Raw genomic sequence first — 19,819 nt, forward strand, 5'->3', positions numbered from 1 at the left:
TAAGAGTCATTATTTTATTCTGCATATTGCCAAACATAGTGCCTTACAAAAACAAATCCTCAATATTTATTTTAAAACAATGAATGAAGAATGGACTATTGGAGTAGGAAGTTCCTGGTTAAGTTTGTAGCTTAGTAGTTTCAGTGTACCTCTTGTTTTAAATAATTATTTGAATTATCAATGTTTGTGAAAATTAAACGATTTGAGGTTTTCTTGTGAGTACCTTTATAATGATAAAATAAAAACAATAAGAAAGCATGATTTGTTTAAAAATTGGATGGTGTTTAATTGGTTTAAAGATATTCTTAATGGCAAATTTAAAAATAATATTGAAAACATATAATTATGGTTGCTATTTATAGCCATTCATTATGTACATTTTTTCTACCTAGGAATATTTAGATTTAATAAGATTAGACACACAAATAAATAAAAATTGTATTGATTGATTTTGGCATACTTGAAAATAATTGTCTGATAAGCCTTACATTTTAACATGAAAATAGGTATTAAAAGGAAAGTATAACATGTATGTAAAAAAGCAAAAAATCTAGTGATGCTGAAGAAGTAATGCAGCTTTTTGTTGTTGTTGTTGTTGTTGTTGTTGTTGTTTTTGCGGTACGCGGGCCTCTCACCATTGTGGCCTCTCCTGTTGCAGAGCACAGGCTCCGGACGCGCAGGCTCAGCGGCCATGGCTCAGAGGCCCAGCCGCTCCGCGGCATGTGGGATCTTCCCGGACCGGGGCACGAACCCGTGTCCCCCGCATTGGCAGGGGGACTCTCAACCACTGCGCCACCAGGGAAGCCCCCCATCCAATTTTTTGCACATGGCAGAATTTCATTATTTTTATAGCTGAGTAATATCCCATTATATGTTGGTATATATATACTATGTATATATATATATACCACATCTTCTTTATCCATTCATCTGTTGATGGATACTTGGATTGCTTACATTATTGGCTATTGTAAATAACACTGCTGTGAATATTGGAGTGCAAGATCTTCTTTTGTTTTTTCAAATTTTATTTATTTAGCTCATGCCTTGCAGCATGCGGGATTTTAGTTCCCTGACCAGGGATCAAACCTGTGTCCCCTGCATTGGGAGCACAGAGTCTTAACTACAGGATTGTCAGCTAAGTCCCAGGATCTTCTTATTTTTAGTTCTGAAGCAGCTACCAGAACTGCATCTTATTTTATATTTAACTCCATAAATATGGATTCATCTAAAAGTAAAGAAAATGCATCACCTTATTTTAAAAGCTGATTACTTCCTCTTGATTCTAAACTTAACTCAGATGAATCTGTTTTGGTCTATCCTGTTTTTTTCTCATTTTTCCATAAAATTCTATGTACTTTGCTTTTAACAGTCCTATCCTCAATTTGTTAACTTGCTTTCTGAGCACTTCTAAATTATCCAAATACCATTTTACATTTAAATTTAATGCGGAAATGGAGTTTGTAACAATTAACATTCAATTATAAATTTCTCATTCTTTCATGAAGAATTCAAATGTTTAAACATTCTCTTGAGATTCTCAACTCTTCTCAAAAGATAGTCAATGAGGCACTATTATAATCAATGCATAGTTGTGTTTATAAATGTATATATCCCATTCTACATGTTATACTCCCTTTTTTCACTTCATAAAATATCTCAGAGATGGAGACCTTGTACTGTTACTGCAAACACATCTTTTACCATAGGACCATAAAGAAGGACCAACATAGGAGATGAATTAATTAATTTATTTTGAATTGTTGTAACCATTTCAAATAATCTTTCCACCATGATTTAATTCCACAACCTTAAACAATGTTTTAGATCAGCTTGATAAATGGTTGCTGACAATCTATGTAAATCTTGAATAAAGTAAGAGATATTAGGAGACAAGTTGATAGGTGTCTAGAACTTCAAAATTAAGAAAATTTTGAAATTTTCTTACAACTGAAAATTGTTACTCCAATTCATAAGAAATATAATGATTTATTAGAAGTTTTATTCATGTATCTAGTTAAGTGAAGGTCCAAGGGTGCAGAATGTGTTCCTTAAGAATAAATACTCCAAAACATATTCAATTTTTAGTAATTGGACTTGGAAATCGTGGCTCCATTTTTAATGTAATGAATGCTGAATTTAGCTAGACCATTTGTTAGATTTCTCATTGGAAAAAATTCAAAGTATTGTTTCTCTTACAATGTGCTTAGCTAATTTAATAGACAGTTCCTATGAATAGGTTCTGTTCCTATGAATGTCTTTAGGATATTAATGAATAGATTGATATCAACATGAGGGCATCTAATAAAGAACTTTGTCTTTGACCTCATTCTCTTCAATGGCTTTTAATAAATTATTGATTAGACAGTCAGGGTAGGAAACATAGCAGTAAGTGGAATATTTCTCACGAAAGAAAAGAACAATGTAAAGGAGAAGAAATGTGCATGAAGGAGATCGCATAAGATCCTGGTCCACATAGCTTAGTATCCTTTAACCTTTTCAATTTCAGCATTTTTTTAACATCTTTATTGGAGTTTAATTGCTTTACAATGGTGTGTTAGTTTCTGCTTTATAACAAAGTGAATCAGCTATACATATACATATAGCACCATGTCTCCTCCCTCTTGCGGCTCCCTCCCTCCCACCCTCCCTATCCCACCCCTCTAGGTGGTCACAAACCACGTAGCTGATCTCCCTGTGCAGCTGCTTCCCACTAGCTATCTATTTTACATTTGGTAGTATTTGTAAGTCCATGTCACTCTCTCACTTCGTCCTAGCATGTTTTGAAGAAATTATTTTGTGGCTCTTTTCTTACTTTGATAACAGATTATCATGTCAGTTAAGTATTATTCAAAAGAAGCCTTCCTACCATAAAAGAGTCCCCATTTTCTTAAAAGTGTAGAGTGATGGCTTATAATGTTGTGTCATTCCTGTGGGCATTTTCCCCTAAATTTTATATACATTATTATACTTATTTTGAAATACAGAAATAGCAAAACTGAAGCACTCTTGGTTTAACCATCAGCAGCTGATAATGGATAACACTCTGTATGAAAGCTCAAAACCAATATTCACTGAACATTGGCCTCGCCAAAGGCCTAGCAATTACACATTACACTTCTAGATTTATATCAAGTAGGAAGCCTTGCAGAGTGTACTAAGATATACAGAACCACTCTGCATAAGTGCGAAAAACTTGAAAACTGTTCTCGTAACTGCAAAATATAACGAAAACAGCAAGATGTTGTGTAGTCATATGATTTAATATTATACAGCAAGGAAAATGTAATAACTAAAATTACATTTAACCAATATAGAAGAACCTTAGAGATGTATAATTCATGAAAGTAAAGTGCCAGAATATTTCACATAGTTAGATGGTTTTGTATAAAGTTAAAGCAAAAGTAAACAATATTTTTGGCACATACGTGCGTAAGTGATGAAACTACAAGCCATGGTATACAAATTACAAAAAATAAGTTAAAAAAAAAAAGTAATTCTATTAGGCCTATAAGAAAGAATAGTCAGGACAATTGTTTCAGTATTTGCAGATATATACGTAGAAGTGAGTTTCTCTTTTAACTCTAGAGGGCAGAACTAACATCAATGAGTAGGGATTATAGGAACTTAAATTTTTACTCAGTACAGTAGAATCTTCTAAAATGTAGAGCTTTCTGAAGAAGTAATGTACTGCCCATTTGAGCCTTGATTTTTCTGTCTCTGAATATGTTTAGGTAGAATTTGGATTGCCACTTATCTGAGACAATATAGAATTTTCACACCACGTTTGAGACTGAATTAGATACTTTCTAAGCATCAGCTGATATCTTTTCAAAAAATGAAATTTCAAGAATTTGATTACTTTTAAATTAAAAAACACTTCAGTTGTCAAAATACACTGCAATCTCAAAATTTTCCTTGTAACGTATAAAAATGATGTGAACTATTTACTCAAATTTACCTGAACCTGGAAAATAGTAAAATATGGCTAAACATTACACTTCTTTAGAAAAAAATTAAATGACCTTGAAATAAGAATTTTCTAAAATATTAGAAATAGAATTCTCAAAGACATTGAATAAGACTACTGATGGCAGATGCATTAGGTAAAAGTGGCAGGAGGCTGACTGCAGTAAAGTTTCTAATCCTTTTCACTGCGGTAGTTTTCTCTGCTGTGTTCTCGAGTAATCCTTGTTAACAATCAGATTGACAGAAATGAGTACCACGGTTCCAAATGCTCATCTGTCTCTCTCTCTTTCCAGGGTTCCACTTATCTCAGCACCAGGTATCCCTGCTCAGCCAGCCCCTGCAGGCCTTCTCCAGATTTTAATCAGGTATTGGCACTTGGCGCTTAGTGATTTGGCTTCAGAGGAACTTTCCGTGCAATGCTGGAGAGTTCATTTAACCTTGATCACAGTTTATCATCATGTTTTGTTGTTCGCTTAGTTTATCCCTGGGGAAAGAGTTGTTACTGATAACTCTATTCACAATCATCAATAGATTATACCAAACAAAAAATACATGTGGAGTGACACTAGCCATCCTCTGCAATTCCTAACCAAGTTCAGTGAAAACTCAGAAAAGACTGCACAACCTACCCTTGCATTTGTTCATAGCAATATCTGCAAACAAAAATAGGCTTTCTTGATGGCATAGATTATTAATATTAAAGGTTTTGATCCATATTTTCTTTCCATATTTAGATATATTTTTTGCACTGGGACAATTCCCTCATAAGAGTCTTATTTCAAAACAAAAAAAGTATATCTTAAACATGTAGTTTAAGGTAAAAAAATAATATTTCAGATTTTAAATGTTTAGTGTGCTTTTTTCTTTCATTCTTTTCAAAAAATGTTTAAAGGAGGATGGTTGAGGTATATATTAACAATTTAATCCTAATTAGTATATTTAGTTTGGAAGATCTTGGTTTCCATATAGAGCTAAGAATTATCCTGACTTTTAATGACCTTTCTCAAGGCTACAAAATCCATTTGATAAATACGATATGAAGGAGCTTTAAAATATGGTAACTGTATAAACCTCACATATTTCAAACTGAAATAATAAACTAGTACTGAAAAGCACATCCAAATTAGCAGCAATAGATCCGCAATGTATCCACAATGTCAGGTAACTAATATTAGAATGAGCATTAGGTTTCATTTTTATTTTTTGTGTCCCAGGACTTTATACAATTCCTGAAAGACTATTTTAATAATGAAGTAAATAAATTATAATTTATTCTGTCTAAGAAATGGAAAATACTAGAAATATTTAACAAATCAAACTAAGAAATAATTCCTAACTCATGTATAGTAGTAAATGTATTGATTAATAAAGTATCCTGTCTGTATATATATGTGTGCATGTGTGTGTGTATAAATGATATATATGATTGCATATATACATACATATTCTTTAATTTTATTACAAATTCAATAGTACTATGAGAAATTATAAATATTTTGGTTTATATAAACATTTATTAATAATAAAAATAGATTTATTTCAGTGCTTAAAATTAATTTAAATATTCTATAATACATTATTAAATATGCCCCATATTTTACAAAACTGTGAATATATAATTTTAAGAATTAGATACTTTTTAAATGAAGATATAATTTTATTATTTACAGTGATAGACTGATTATTTTTAAAATGTATTCTAAGATTTTAAAAACTAAGTAAATATAATCAGATCACCTATAATTTTAGACAATAATACATTTTTATTTAAGTCAAAAAGCAAAATTCATTGGGATTGACATATATACACTAATATGTATAAAATGGATAACTAGTAAGAACTTGCTGTATAAAAAAATAAATAAAACTAAATTTTAAAAAAAGCAAAATTCAGGGCAGAGCTAATTCCTTCTGTAATGAGGTAAGCTCAGTTTTAAAGGATTTTAATCCAACATTTAAGAATAATAAAATTTTGATTAAAAGTTATTAAAGTTTTTGCTACAATGACTCCAAAAGACAAATTCAGACTTCTAAAACTTACTTAAAAGAAAAATCTGACTTTCTTTCTTTTTTTTTTTTTTTGCGGTACGCGGGCCTCTCACTGCTGTGGCCTCTCCCGTTGCAGAGCACAGGCTCCGGATGCGCAGGCTCAGTGGCCATGGCTTACAGGCCTAGCCGCTCCTCAGCATGTGGGATCTTCCCGGACCGGGGCACGAACCCGTGTCCCCTGCATCGGCAGGTGGACTCTCAACCACTGCGCCACCAGGGAAGCCCTGAGTTACTTTCTTAATGCTTTAGAGTGTACTAGGAGAAAAATAATTATTTATTTTATAAAATTATAAAATAACAAAAATATTTCTGATTGATTATTATTTCCTTACTTTTGAAAGGCATATATACACATTAGGTAGTTGATTATTACTCATACAACCAGGACAGCATAAGCACATGATCAGTTTTTTTAAAGAGCAGGTACTGTTTTGAAACCTGGAGAGCAATGGAAGTAACTAGATAAAAAACAGTGGTAGAGATTGACTTTGAAGTTAAGGAGTACAGCCAGTTCTCCAAGATTAAAAAGAAAGAAGGGGAGTGTCTGTGGTTAACTTATATAGGAAATAAGGAAAATGGTGGAGGTTCATATTTTATAGCTTTCATTTTTTAAATAAACTTGACAACTATATTTCCGAAAGAGCATAATACATTTTTGTAGTCCACCAGGCCTAATCAGGAACATTTCCTTACTGCTCCTATCCATAGCCATTTATGGATAAATAGTGTGTGTATCATATAAGGGAAAAGGCAAGTGGTGGACAGGGAAGGGGGTAAATTAAAAGCTCACAAATAGCCCTCCACTTAAAAACAAACAAACAAAAAACGGAGCAAAGTGCAGGAAAAGATCCTCTCAATCACTTCCATTTCTTACCAGCAACAGAAAAAAGTAAATAAAATTTTACTTTGTTTTCATTTCCACAAACAAGAGATGAAAAAGAAAAAATGTGTTTTCTGAATTAAAAGTCTACAGGGTAGGTGACATCATAGAAAATAGCAGACTAGGTAGCTCCATGGGCCTATCCTTCCATAAAAAGATTAAAAAAATCCAGCAAACATTCTATGAATAAACTTTGTCAGAACTCTGGAAAGCAGTCAGAGGTTTACAGGAACCAAGATAGTGCTGAATCAACACAAAGGCAACTTCAGATAGTAGGGAAGCTTTGTGACCTTTGTGCTTGCTTCTACCCCAACCCCACCCCTGGCTCAGTGGTGATCTTGAGGATGGAGGCCTGTGTTCCTAGTATGGGATGCTGGTCACTGGTTCTGAAGGGAGAAGAGCCGACTTTACGTTCAATGAATTGTGTTTGTCTGTTCTACTATGTCTGGGGACACTACTTAAAAGGGTGATACAAGGAGCTTGTCTTTGTTTCAGCTAACTCAGAACCCATGAAAGTTGAAAAAGTGGTGAGAATTCCTTGAGAACAAAATAATAGGAAAAAACAGTATGTAGCCACCTGGGGCAAAATATTGCAGTTGAGGAAAATAAGAGCACTGAAAACCTGGGGGGAATGTTGGGGAGAAAGTGTCTGTGAAATTAAGGCACTCAAAAGCACTTGTGTATGCAGGGGGATTTAAAAAGCCACATGCATGCCCAAAGTAGTACACATGTTCAGAAAAGGCCAGAAAGACACTAAGTTTTCACCCATGGATGGCTGATCTATGGACTCAGTGAAAGTAAGAATTGAAAGCTAAGGCAGATTTGTAAATAGAAAATAGACTGGCTAAGTGTTGAAGTGGCCGAGCACAGAGCCAATTTTCAGGGACTATAGAGGTTTCTTTTTTCTTTTCCATATATCTATCTTCATCTTTTTTTGGCTCCTGGAATTGATGAAAATCTTTGTCAAAACTCTAGCTGACAAGCTAAGGAACCGAGAATTCAGAGGCCACACATGACACAGAATATAGACTTTACAAGAATAGTTTAGAAACAAACAGCCACAGAGCAAAGCAAGACACAAACAAACCCTGAGGAGGGGAAATAATCTGACTAGAGTTACTGCATTATAATATCCAAAAGCTCAAGTTTTCAACAAAACATTAGGAAGCATACAAAGAAACAAAAAATAAGGGCTATCAGAGAAAAAATAACTTAAATGTCCCTGTGGAAATACACATGGGATTTAAATCAACTATCTTATATATGTTCAAAGACTAACAGAAACCACGGACAAAGAGTTAAAGGAAACCAGGAGAATAATGTGTGAACAAATCGGGAATTTCAATAAAGAGATATTAAATATAAAAAGAAACTAAATAAAAAATCTGGGGCTGAACAAGTACAATAATTGAAGTGAAAAACTCACTAGAGGGTATCAAGAGCAGGTTTGCATAGGTAGAAGAAAAAATCTGTGAATTTGAAGATAGGTAAGTTGAAATTATTTACTCTGAAGAGCAGTAAGAAAAAAGAATGAAGTAAAATGAACCGAGCCTAAGAGACCTCTGTGACACCATCTAGCATAACAACATACACATAAAACGAATCTTAGAAGTAAAGGAGAGAGAGAAAAGCTCACAAAGATTTGAGAAATAATGGCAGAAAACTTCTCAAGTTTGATAAAAGACACAAATGTCTATATTCAAGCAGCTTACAACTTTCAAGAATAATAAATGCGAAGAGAACCATGCTGAGACATATTATAATCAAATTATCAAAAGACAGAGCCCCTCAAAAAATCTTGAAAGCGGCAAGAGAGAAGCAATTCATCAGTATAAGGGACCCTCAAAAGATTAAAGTCTGATTTCTGAACAGAAACTATAAGGGCCAGAAGGGAGTGTGATGATGTGCTTCAAGTGCTAAAGAAGAAAAAAAAAAATACAACTGTCAAGCAAGAATTCTACATCTGGCTATACTATCCTTTACAATGAGGGATCAATTAAGACATTCTCAGATAAACCAAGCTGAGGGAGTTTGTGACTAGCAGACCTGCCCAACAAGAAATGCTGCAGGGATTCCTTCGGTATGAAATAAAAGGACAAGAGACACTAATTTGAAGCCAGAAGAAGAAATAAGGAATTCTGGTACAGTTAACAACAAAAGGCAAAGATAAAGCCAGTATTATTGTGTTTTGGGCTTGTAAATTCTCTTTTTATTTCCTGTGTATCTCTGGAAGACGAAGAATGATTAAGTGGTAATTGTATGATCACTAGAAGGCAGGATCCTTTATGGGAAGAAGAGGAGCATCAGAATTATGGGAAGAACTACTTCTAAGTTCAGATTACTGGACCTTGATTCATGAGACTTCTTCACCTGATTTTGAGTGGAGCCTAAGAATTTGAAAACCTTTAGTTTTTGAAAGCTTATACGATTCTTTTGTGCAGATAGTTTCTCTTAGAGACGGCTTCATCAAGAATTAATTTTGATGGGAAAGTCTGGGCTTGGCTTTGTTTATGCCTTGCTCACAAGTTTAAAAAATGTCAATTCTATGTATTCTAGTTATTGAAATAAAAACTAATTGAGTGATTTTCATCCCAACATTCCACATTATTATGAGTGATAAAGAGATTTAGATAAAATTCTTTGAGCAAGCCAGAGGGATCTAATTCATAAATGAAAAAATATATATATATAAATCAAAGGAGAGAGATTTTCCTGCCCCCTTTATAGCGAAAAACACAAAAATGAAGATCTGTGTATCCATATAATTTCACAGCTTGATTTTATATTTTAGAAACCCACAGAAATGTATTGGAAGAAAAAAGAATTACAGGCATTGTTATTTAACACAGCGGAAGTGACTTGTTAGGAGTTCTTCTGAGATCAAGGAGTTGCTTACTACAAAGTACATTTTACTGTGCCTGCATTGTAAAATCTATTGAGCCAGACAAAAGCAAAGTGGTATGAATCACGCTGTCAAAATGAGGCAACTGTCAAAGCTGATAGGTTGAGCAGTTCTAGTAAATACTATTTGGACGTAATGGATCTAGTTAACTTTTTCTTTTCTATTATACTTAATAAGCGTAATAAAGGAAAAATTAGTGTCCCATATTTGTATTTGTATCTGTTTTTTATGTTAGATTTCAATTTACCCGTGAAGGTGATCCTTAAGGATATACTATATGAAAGTCATTATAAGAAATAGTTTCTGTTTAGCAAGCCTGCATACATGGAAATTATTTGAAAGGCCAGTGTATATATGGTACAGTTTTGGCTGACTAGAACTCATGTTACCTGGAAGAGACAAAGAAATTGTATTCACATAAGGAAAAACTGATCCTTTGAATATTATTTTTTGATTGACTTAGTCTCTTATCTACTACAGAACTCACTAACTGAACACAAATTATTGGTCAAGAACCAGCTTCCAACATATAGTTATTTAACTAAAGGTAAAAAGCAGCAATTCATAAATGATACTGATTGACTGGAAAAATAGATACTTTTTATAGAAAAAATTGTAGAAAATTTTAAAATAAGTTTAAAAAGTAGCACATACATATAAGTTAAATCCTGAATTGACTGATTTTTATTTCTAGATTTATTTTCATATTTAAATATACAGCATTCAGAACTTTTATATGCAGATTGCAAGAACCACCACAGATTTGTATTAGAACACTTTTGTCATTAATATACACAGTCCCATAACTTGGGTTTTAATGAGAAACATTTAAAATTACTTTGATGGTAATATGAAGATTCAGTGGCAAAATGAGCTCATTTTTCTAGGGGCAATATTGTCCTTATAATTTTATCACTTTTTATTCCCATATTCAATGAAAACATGTAGCATTGGAAGACAAGGCATTTTCACTACCACTCGGTACCGTGTGCTCTGGATCTATCTATAGAAAGGAGAAGCTTATTCTAAAAATACTTTCTGAAGATTAAAATAATTTTTCCTGTTTTCCTGTTCCAGTAGGGTTTGTGGATCACAATGATTCATGAATGGCTTTAAAGATTTCTAAAAACTTCCTGAAATTACATGTAGAAATGTTGTCTGAAAATGCTCTTTTGTTTGAGAGCTCCTGTTATCACATTTTCAAAGAGGTTGTGACTACTAAATACTGACAAAAACAATTGGCAAAAAAAAATCTGATCTAGATATTACAACAATACTATTCAATATCTCTCTGTAGTAGATATTTAGAAACAGGCATAACTGAATTCGTCACTCATACCACACACAAAAGAATTACTCCAAATGTATCAGAAATCTAAATCTAAATACTAAAGCCCTGCAAGTCTTGGAAGAAAATAAATGTAAAAATAATGTTGATTCTCTTATAACATAGCTATGATGGCAAGTATTTTAACTATGACTTAAAAATCTAGATGCAATAAAAAATTAAGTTCAACCACTTAGAAAGGAGGAAAATTTTTAGAATAGAAAGAAAAAATAATGTAAGCAAAACAAAAATCAAATGACAGATAGGAGAAACTATTTGCAGGTTTTATCATAAAAAGGATTAATATCTGGAAATACTAAGAATCTAAAAGCAGGATATAAAGGAACAGAAATCCAGTAAAAACAAAAATGGGAAAATATGAAGAAACAATTTACAAAAATATATAAATATGACACTTAAACCCGGGAAACTATTCTCACCTTAATTCCTAATAAGTAAAGCAAACAATACTACTATGTTATGATTTTTCACCTATTATTTTATCAAAAAAAATAAAATAAAAAACCCAGGTGAATACTCCCTGAGTATTTTTTGAGAAAATTTGGAAAGGAAGTTAACTTCTGACTTTGTATATGGCAATGTCTGTTTTGCCTGATTTGATTTGTTTTGCAATCATGTGTTCATAATTACATGCCCTGAGCAATCAATATATAGATCCTTTTGCATTCGGTATTGTTAATGTGATGTTTGATTCTAATAAGATTCCAACATATTGTTAGTATCCTATTCTTAGTCTTGTGAGGCCTTTACTATCCTCTTGTTTTCATTACCTCTCACACTGAAGTTTCAATTCAGTAATCTTTTCCTGTGAATTCAGAATAGTTACCACTCTGTTTTGTAGTGGGTAAGTGAAATTTCCAGCTTGAAATAGTATATGATAAAATGACAGTTGTGGAAGTCATTCTTTACTGTTACCATAAATATACTTGCTTTGTCCTTCTTTGCACCAGAAGCCAAAACGTGCTAAATAGTTATATTTGAAGAACTATGTGTTCAGGTTGTCAGACTTCAGGGTTTTTAGTATAAGTGGAATCAGAGTTCATTTTTACTTCAATACATATTTTATGTAAGCATTTGCATATGTTTTATACCAAATGTCTCGGTATAATTGATTAATGCTTTTTAAAAAATATTTATTTATTTATTTATGGCTGTGTTGGGTCTTCGTTGCTGCGCACGGGCTTTCTCCAGTTGGAGCGAGCAGGGGCTACTCTTTGTTGCAGTGCATGGGCTTCTAATTGCAGTGACTCCTCGTGTTGTGGAGCACAGGCTCTAGGTGCGTGGGCTTCAGTAGTTGTGGCTTGCGGGCTCTAGAGCACAGGCTCAGTAGTTGTGGCACATGGGCTTAGTTGCTCCACAGCATGTGGGATCTTCCAGGACCAGAGCTCAAACCCATGTCCCCTGCATTAGCAGGCGGATTCTTAACCACTGCACCACCGGGGAAGCCCTTGATTAATGCTTTTATATTCCTCATTGAAATTTTTGGAAGTTACATCAGGAATTAGTCCATGTCTGTCCTAAACTTTATTATTCTGTATCTTCTTTATATTCTAAATTATCCTGTGTGTTTTATCTGGCTTTAAGCTTATGCTTTAAATTTATGCTTTTAAGATGTTTGTGGAACAGAATAAACTACAAACCAAAAGTAGTGAATTATCAAACTGAAGACATGAAGAATTTTGATTAATTTATTTATGTCCATGTGTGACAAAGTGTTTTGAGAGCACAAAAATTCAAAATGCTTTTTCTAAATATTTGAGTGAAATTAATTTTCCCAGGAGAATATCCATATTCAATATTTATTCTCTGGTTTTCTGTACAGGGATGTAGTTCCAGGACCCTTCTTTTGAGAAGCAAGGAAGCGTATGAATCAGAGGGTGCATGACCCAAAAGCAATCCGGTTACCATGCACACCTTTGTCTGATATGGGGATCAGAGAGACATTTCTCTGCGGATCTGTCACAGGAAAAGTGGTATGTAACGTCAAAGCAACAAATAACTTAGGGATGTTTCTTTTACTGTCCCTCACTGTATGATGATGGCATTTCGCCAAAAGGCAATTCTGTAAATGCTGTTGTACTAGGAGGTGGTAAAATTACGTGGTCTAAGCTGCTAGTGCACTTATACTGTGGAATAATTTATGGGTAGCTATTAGAGCATTTAGAGATATGAGTCTGCTGCTTACCATTCAGAAATTTTCCCATAAATATTGTGTTCTCTCAACTGTGCTTTTCATAAATATTGAGCAATAGCAGATTTGAGGTTATATTCCCTGACAAGTAATTGGATTGCAACCATTCCATACTGATGATTCAGTACAGAGTGGCATTCATTGACAGTCAGCTAATCTGGGAAAAGAATGAAAATGACTTGTGAAAGCCAGGGTACTAGAGGGGGAAACAAACAAAAAACAAAAACAAACAAACAAAAAGCAAAAACAAACAAACAAAAAAACTTCCCTAATACTGTCCAGAGGTTGTCTAAGCAAATACAAAAGGGCAGGTATAAATTTCTTCCAGAAACAATTATAAAAGAAAGAGATCTATTTTCAGGATTTTAATGATTGTACCAAGGTCACAAGGAGCATAAAACATTTGCCCCTGTATAAAACTTATTTCATATTTCTTGTGCTGACATACTGTTTGGGAGTATAAACAGACTCTTTCACAAAAAATATATATAAGATTTATAACTTCTTTAATGTATTAGAAAATATGGCTATGCTGGATTCAAAATCCTTCATGACAGCATTTGTCTGGATCTGCACACAGGATGTCGAATCTAGATGGTACATGTTATTTCACCAGCCTTTAGAGATATTTGCTTTCATTGCCCCTATGAAAAACGTGGCTTAGTGAATACAAACCAGGAAAACTTTGTAATATTTTCTTTGATGTATAACATACATATAATAAATTGCACATATTATAAATCTACAGCCCAGTAATTTTTTACAAGGTAAACAAAGCCATACAACCATATAAAATATTTTCAATACCCAGAGGCTACTCTAATGCTCATCACAGTTAACTTGTCTGCAAACATAAACAATATTATGAACACTAAAGTCATAAAATAGTTATACTTGTTGAACTTTATATAAATTGGATTATAAAGCACATACTAAATATTATCATGCAGTAGACAAAGTATTACCTCATTCCTTTTCATTGATGTTTAGCATTTGATTTAATGAGTATACTAAAACGTATTTATCCATTTTACTGTTGATATACATTTTAATTGATTCCCGGTTTTGTCTCTAAACAATGAAGCCACTATAAACATTAATGTAAATGTCTGTTGATGAGTTATGGCCTCATTTGTGTTTGGTAGAGTCATAGAAGTGAATTTGATATTGTATATGTCAGGATTTATTTCTGAACTGTATTCTATTCCATTAGTCTAAATGTCTGTCTTGATGCCAGTACCACAATCTTTGGATTACTGTAGTTTTGTAGTAAGTTTTGAAATCAGTAAGTGTGAGTCCCCCAGCTCTGTTCTTCTTTTTCAGGATTGTTTAGGCCACTCAGGGTTCTGTAAGATTCCATATGAGTTTTATGATGAGTTTTCCTATATCTGCAAAAATATCATTGGGATTTTGATAGGGATTGAATTGAATCTATATATTGTTTTGGGTAGTATTGACATCTTAACAATATTAAGACTTCTAATCCCTGAACACTGGTTGTGTTTCTATTTATTTATGTCTTCTTCTATTTCTTTTAGCAATGTTTGTAGTTTTCAATCGTGCAAATCATTTACCTTGTAAGTTAATTCCTTAGTATATTTTTTCTTGTTGATGATATTGTAAATGGAATTGTTTTCTTAATTTACTTTTTGGTGTTCTCTCTCTTCAGTTTTCTGGAAAAGTTTAGGAAAGACTGATATTACTTCTTCTTGAAATGTTAGTAGAATTTACCATCAGGTCCAAGACTTTTTTTGTTGGGAAGTTTTTGATTATTGATTCAGTCACCTAACTAGTAATAGGTCTGTGCAGATTTTCTGTTTTTTCACACATTCATATTGGTTGGTTTTGTGTTTTTAGGAGTTTGTCTATTTCATCTGGGTTATCCAATTTATTGGCTTAGAGTGTTCACAGTACTCTTTTGTAATCCTTTTATTTCTGTAGCATCAGTAGCAAAATCCACAACTTGATTTCTGATTTTAGTAATTTGAATATTTTCTCCTTTCTTTTTAGTCCATTTAGCTAAAGGTATGTTACTTTTGTTGATCTTTTCAGAGAACCAACTTTTGGTTTTCTTCATTTTTCTCTATGATTTTTCTATTCTCTATTTTGTTTATACATATGCTAATCTTTATTATTTCCTTCTTTCTAAGGACTTTGGGTATAGTTTGTTATTCTTTTTTAATTCTTCAAGCTACAAAGTTAGGTTGTTGATTCGAGGTTTTAGTTTTTTTTTTTATTGTAATTGTTTAAACCTATAATTTCCCCCTTAGCACTGCTTACTCTCTGTCTGTAAGTTTTGGTATGTTATATTTTGATTTTCATTCATCTCTAAGTATTTTCTAATTTCCCTTTAATGTGATTGGACATGCGAACACACGTTCACAACTTTGAAAGTTTGCAACCTGAAGGTATGTAGGGGACTTACTGTATTATTTAGCTATTTTCTTTGTGGATACCATGGGGATTGTATTTAGTATCATAAAGTTATAACACTCTAATTTGCATTTATACCAACTTAACTTCAATAACATATGAAAGCTCTGCTCCTTTGACAGCTCCATCCCCACCCCTTTCAGTCTTGATGTCACAAAATTACATGTTTATAACTTGTTTCTCAAAAATATAAACTAATAATTTTAATGCATCAATCTCTTATATTATGTAGAAAATAAAATGAGAAGTTACAAACCAAAGTTATGAAAATACTTTTAGACTAATATATCATTTACTTTTTAATGTATTAGTCTCTCAATTCATGTAAAAAACAAAAAGTGGAGTTACATATCATTGTTACAATAATACTAGCTTTTATAATTTCCCATTTATTTACCTTTACTGAAATCTTTATTTCTTCATATGGCTTCAAGTTACTGTCTGGCGTCCTTTCATCCTGAAGGAGCTCCCTTAGCATTCTTGCAGGGCAGATCTAATCTTAGTGATCTCCCTCAGCTCTTGTTTACCTGGGAGTACCCTCACTTTTGAAGGACAGTTTTGCTGGATATAGGATTCATGGTTAATAGTTCTTTTCTTTTCTTTTAGCATTTTGAATATATATAATTCCACTTCCTGCTCTCCTACAAAGATTTTAATGAGAACCTATTGATAATCTTACTGATTGTATGGGATAATTCACTTCTCTCTTGCTCCTTCCAAAATTCTTTTTGTCCTTGTCTTTCAGCAGTTTCATTACCATGTGTCATTGTGGGTCTCTTTGAGTTCGTCCTACGTGGAGTTCATTAAGCTTCTTGGATGCTTATAGTCACATCTTTCTTCAAATATGGGAAGATTTCAGCCATTATTTTTTCAAATATTCTGTTTTTTCTCTCTTACATCCCAATCTGGGACTCCCACGACACATATGTTGGTTCACTTGATGGAGTCCTACAGGTCCCTTAGGCTCTATTCACTTTTGTTCAGTCTTTTTGTTTGCTGTTCCTCAGACCTGATAATTTTCATCATCTTGACTTCAAGTTCACTGATTCTTTTTTCTGCCTGCTCAAATATGACTTTGAATCCCTCTAGTGAATTTTTTTATATCAGTCATTACACTTTTCAGTTCCAAATTTCTTTTTGGTTCATTATGTTTTCTGTCTCTTTATTGATATTTCTGTCTGTTCATACATCATTTTCTTGACTTTCTCCTTGTTGTGCTTTAGTTCTTCAGCTGTCTTTAAGGTAGTTGTTTTAACATCTTTGTCTAGAAGATTCATGGTCAAGTATTTTTCAGGGACAATTTTTGTTGGTTTATTTTTTCTTCCTTTGAATGAACCATATTTTCCTGTTTCTTTGTATGCCTTGAATTTTTTTTGTTTAAAACTGAATATCTGAATTGAATAATGTGGTAAACCTGGAAATCAGATTCACCCCCTTCCTCAGAGTTTGTTGTCGGGTATTTTGTTTGTTTGCTTGTTTGTCTTATTGTTGTAGACTGTCTCGGTGCTGAAGAGTGGCCTTAAGTGTAAACTTAAGGTCTTCTCAGGTTTTTTCTGAGTCTGTGCTTTCCCATAGTCACGCACAGTGTCTTTCTAATTTCCTCTACTAATGCAGTCAGCTTTAAATATCTTGGTCTTTAATGTCTGGCTCCCAAAAGGGAAAAAGAGAAAAATGAAGATAGAGGAAATGTGCTGCCCCTTAAATCCCCTAGAAGTCACTTCAGTCAGAGGGGAAAGGGCTTGCAACAATGGGTGCAGGTGCAAAAACAATGGCTGTCCCCTCTTTGTCTGAATCTCGTGATCAGAAACAACAATCAGTCATCAGAGAGTCCTAGTATTTAAAGAACAGAGTTCTTTTTGCCCACCCTGGTTCCCACAAGGTGTGTGCAAGCTGCTCCAGGAACATGTACACATTTGCCTGGGATAGGAATTAAATAGCTGCTACTGTGTTAAGAGTTAAAATTGACCAAATTTAACTGTGACTCACTGTCCAAGTCTTCCCTTGGAAACTTCAATAAAATCCAGAGTTCTAAAATAGTTGCACCAGGCAGATTCTGTCAGTGCAATTGTTGTCTCAGTGGGAAGACAGATTTCTGATGCTTCCTACTCCATCTTCCTGGATTCCCTCAAATGATTTTTGTTTAATTTCTTTTTTTCTCCTCTCAGTTACTGAAAAAAATGTGCTAAAATCACCTATCTTAAGTCCACATTTATCTACTTCACTTTTTAGTGTTGTCATTTTCACCCTTCTTTCCTAGGCACGTAGAATGAGGAACTGATTGCCTTAATTCAGTCATGTATTGACTAAACTGTGGGTAAGCTTGCATGCCTGTTAGGGCTCTGTTTACTTCTAAGTAATTCCACTACTTGAGTTTAGTCAACTGAGAATGTCATCCAACTTGGAGACTGGGTATCCAGTAACACCAGTAATATCCAATAATACCCTATCAGCAGGGTATTACCTGCTGGTTTCAGGTCCAACAAGTAAAGACCTTAGAAGTCATCATACATATCCCTAGAACAAGTAAAAGTTGAACAAATTAATTATCAATGATTTTTCTTGAAATCAACAGAGAATTAAAGTAGCAAAGTAAACTACCACCTAAAATTCTAGAGAGTCAGGCAAATACACAGAACATAGACAATATCATCTAACCTTGATCAGAAGCCACTGGAGCAATAAACTGGTAAGAACACTTACATGATCATTTTGACAAATTCCTGTTGACCTTGTATGAAGGAAACTCTTGTAGTCTTAGGAGACCTCCACACTTCTGTGGTTTTTACCTCCAGGTAGAACATAATTTCTCACTGTAAAGAGCAGAGAGAAAAAAATCCCCTACTGGCTCTGGCAGGAGGAGGGAAAAGTGGAGTGTTATCATGAACAAAAGCCTACTCTCCATGGAGAAAACTTTACCAGAGCCTTGTCTCACATAGCGGAAAGGGCATTTACCCATCTCCAGTCCCCTTCAGGCTTCCTGACTCACACTTGTGAAGGTTATAACCTAGGGACATAGGACTTCAAAAGACTAAGACCCATATAGAAGATTATAGAATGCTTCACCTCCCACATACCTTAGCATCACAACCACAGATTTCTACCATAACAATACTGGATTACAGATAGAAGGAAGATTATGCCAGATGGAAATATTCATCTATACAAAGGATTGGAGAACATCAGAAATGATAACTACATACAAGATTTTTTTCTTTTCATTTAAATTTACTCTTTGTTTAAAAATAATAACCATGGAGTGTGCAATGAATAACATATATAAAAAATAAAACAAAAGGCAATAATAGTGCAGATATCTGGATGGGAGAAGAAAAGTAGTATTTAGGAAAATATTTTTAATGACTGGTTTAAAGTCTTTCACTCTCAATTCCAACATCTGTGCCAATTCTGACTCTGTTAAACTGATTATTTTTTCTCTTTATTCTTGATCTTATTTTCCTTCTTTCTTGTAGGCCTGGTAATCTTTTGCTGGACACCAGATACTGTAAATTTTACCTTGTCAGTGTCCTGGATGTTTTGTATTTCTAAAAATATTGAGCTTTTTTCTGGGATATAGTTAAGTTACTTGGAAACAGCTTGATTCTGATATTGGTTTTATGATTTGTTAGGTGAAACTAAAGCAGTGTCAGTCTAAAGGTAACTATTCTTGCCTACTGAGGTAAGACTCTTCTGTACAATCGTCCCCAATGTCTTGTACATCAAGAAGTTTTCCAGTCTGGCTAATGGGAGCACACACTGTTCCTGGTCCTGTCTTAGGATCAGGCACTGTCACCTCTTATTCTTTCAGGTCATTCTTTCCCAAGCCATTTACTAGCTAGATAAACTTTATTTCACCAACCTGGCTATTAGATTCTTAATCCTTACTATTTGGATAATAATATTAATGTTTTAGAATAGTTTTAATTAAATGATATAATACATAACAAGAAACTAATGTAAAACCTGCCACAGGAAAAACTAATAGATGGATATTTTTATTGTAACATTAGCCTAAGTCATGTGACAGCTGATTTTTACAACAATAAAAAA

At 33.6% G+C, this 19,819-nt stretch overlaps 1 long non-coding RNA gene across 1 annotated transcript in view; it reads left to right on the forward strand.

Annotated features, from left to right (window-relative positions):
- The first annotated feature begins 13,017 nt into the window (after positions 1 to 13,017).
- Positions 13,018 to 19,819, forward strand: part of LOC141276759 (uncharacterized) — an 83,618-nt gene continuing 76,816 nt past the window's right edge. The window contains exon 1 of the long non-coding RNA XR_012326751.1: positions 13,018 to 13,121. This is a non-coding gene — a long non-coding RNA (uncharacterized lncRNA). The remainder of the gene's footprint in view (positions 13,122 to 19,819) is intronic.

This window comes from Tursiops truncatus, chromosome 16, assembly GCF_011762595.2.
Source record: "Tursiops truncatus isolate mTurTru1 chromosome 16, mTurTru1.mat.Y, whole genome shotgun sequence".
Classification (NCBI taxonomy): domain Eukaryota; kingdom Metazoa; phylum Chordata; class Mammalia; order Artiodactyla; family Delphinidae; genus Tursiops; species Tursiops truncatus.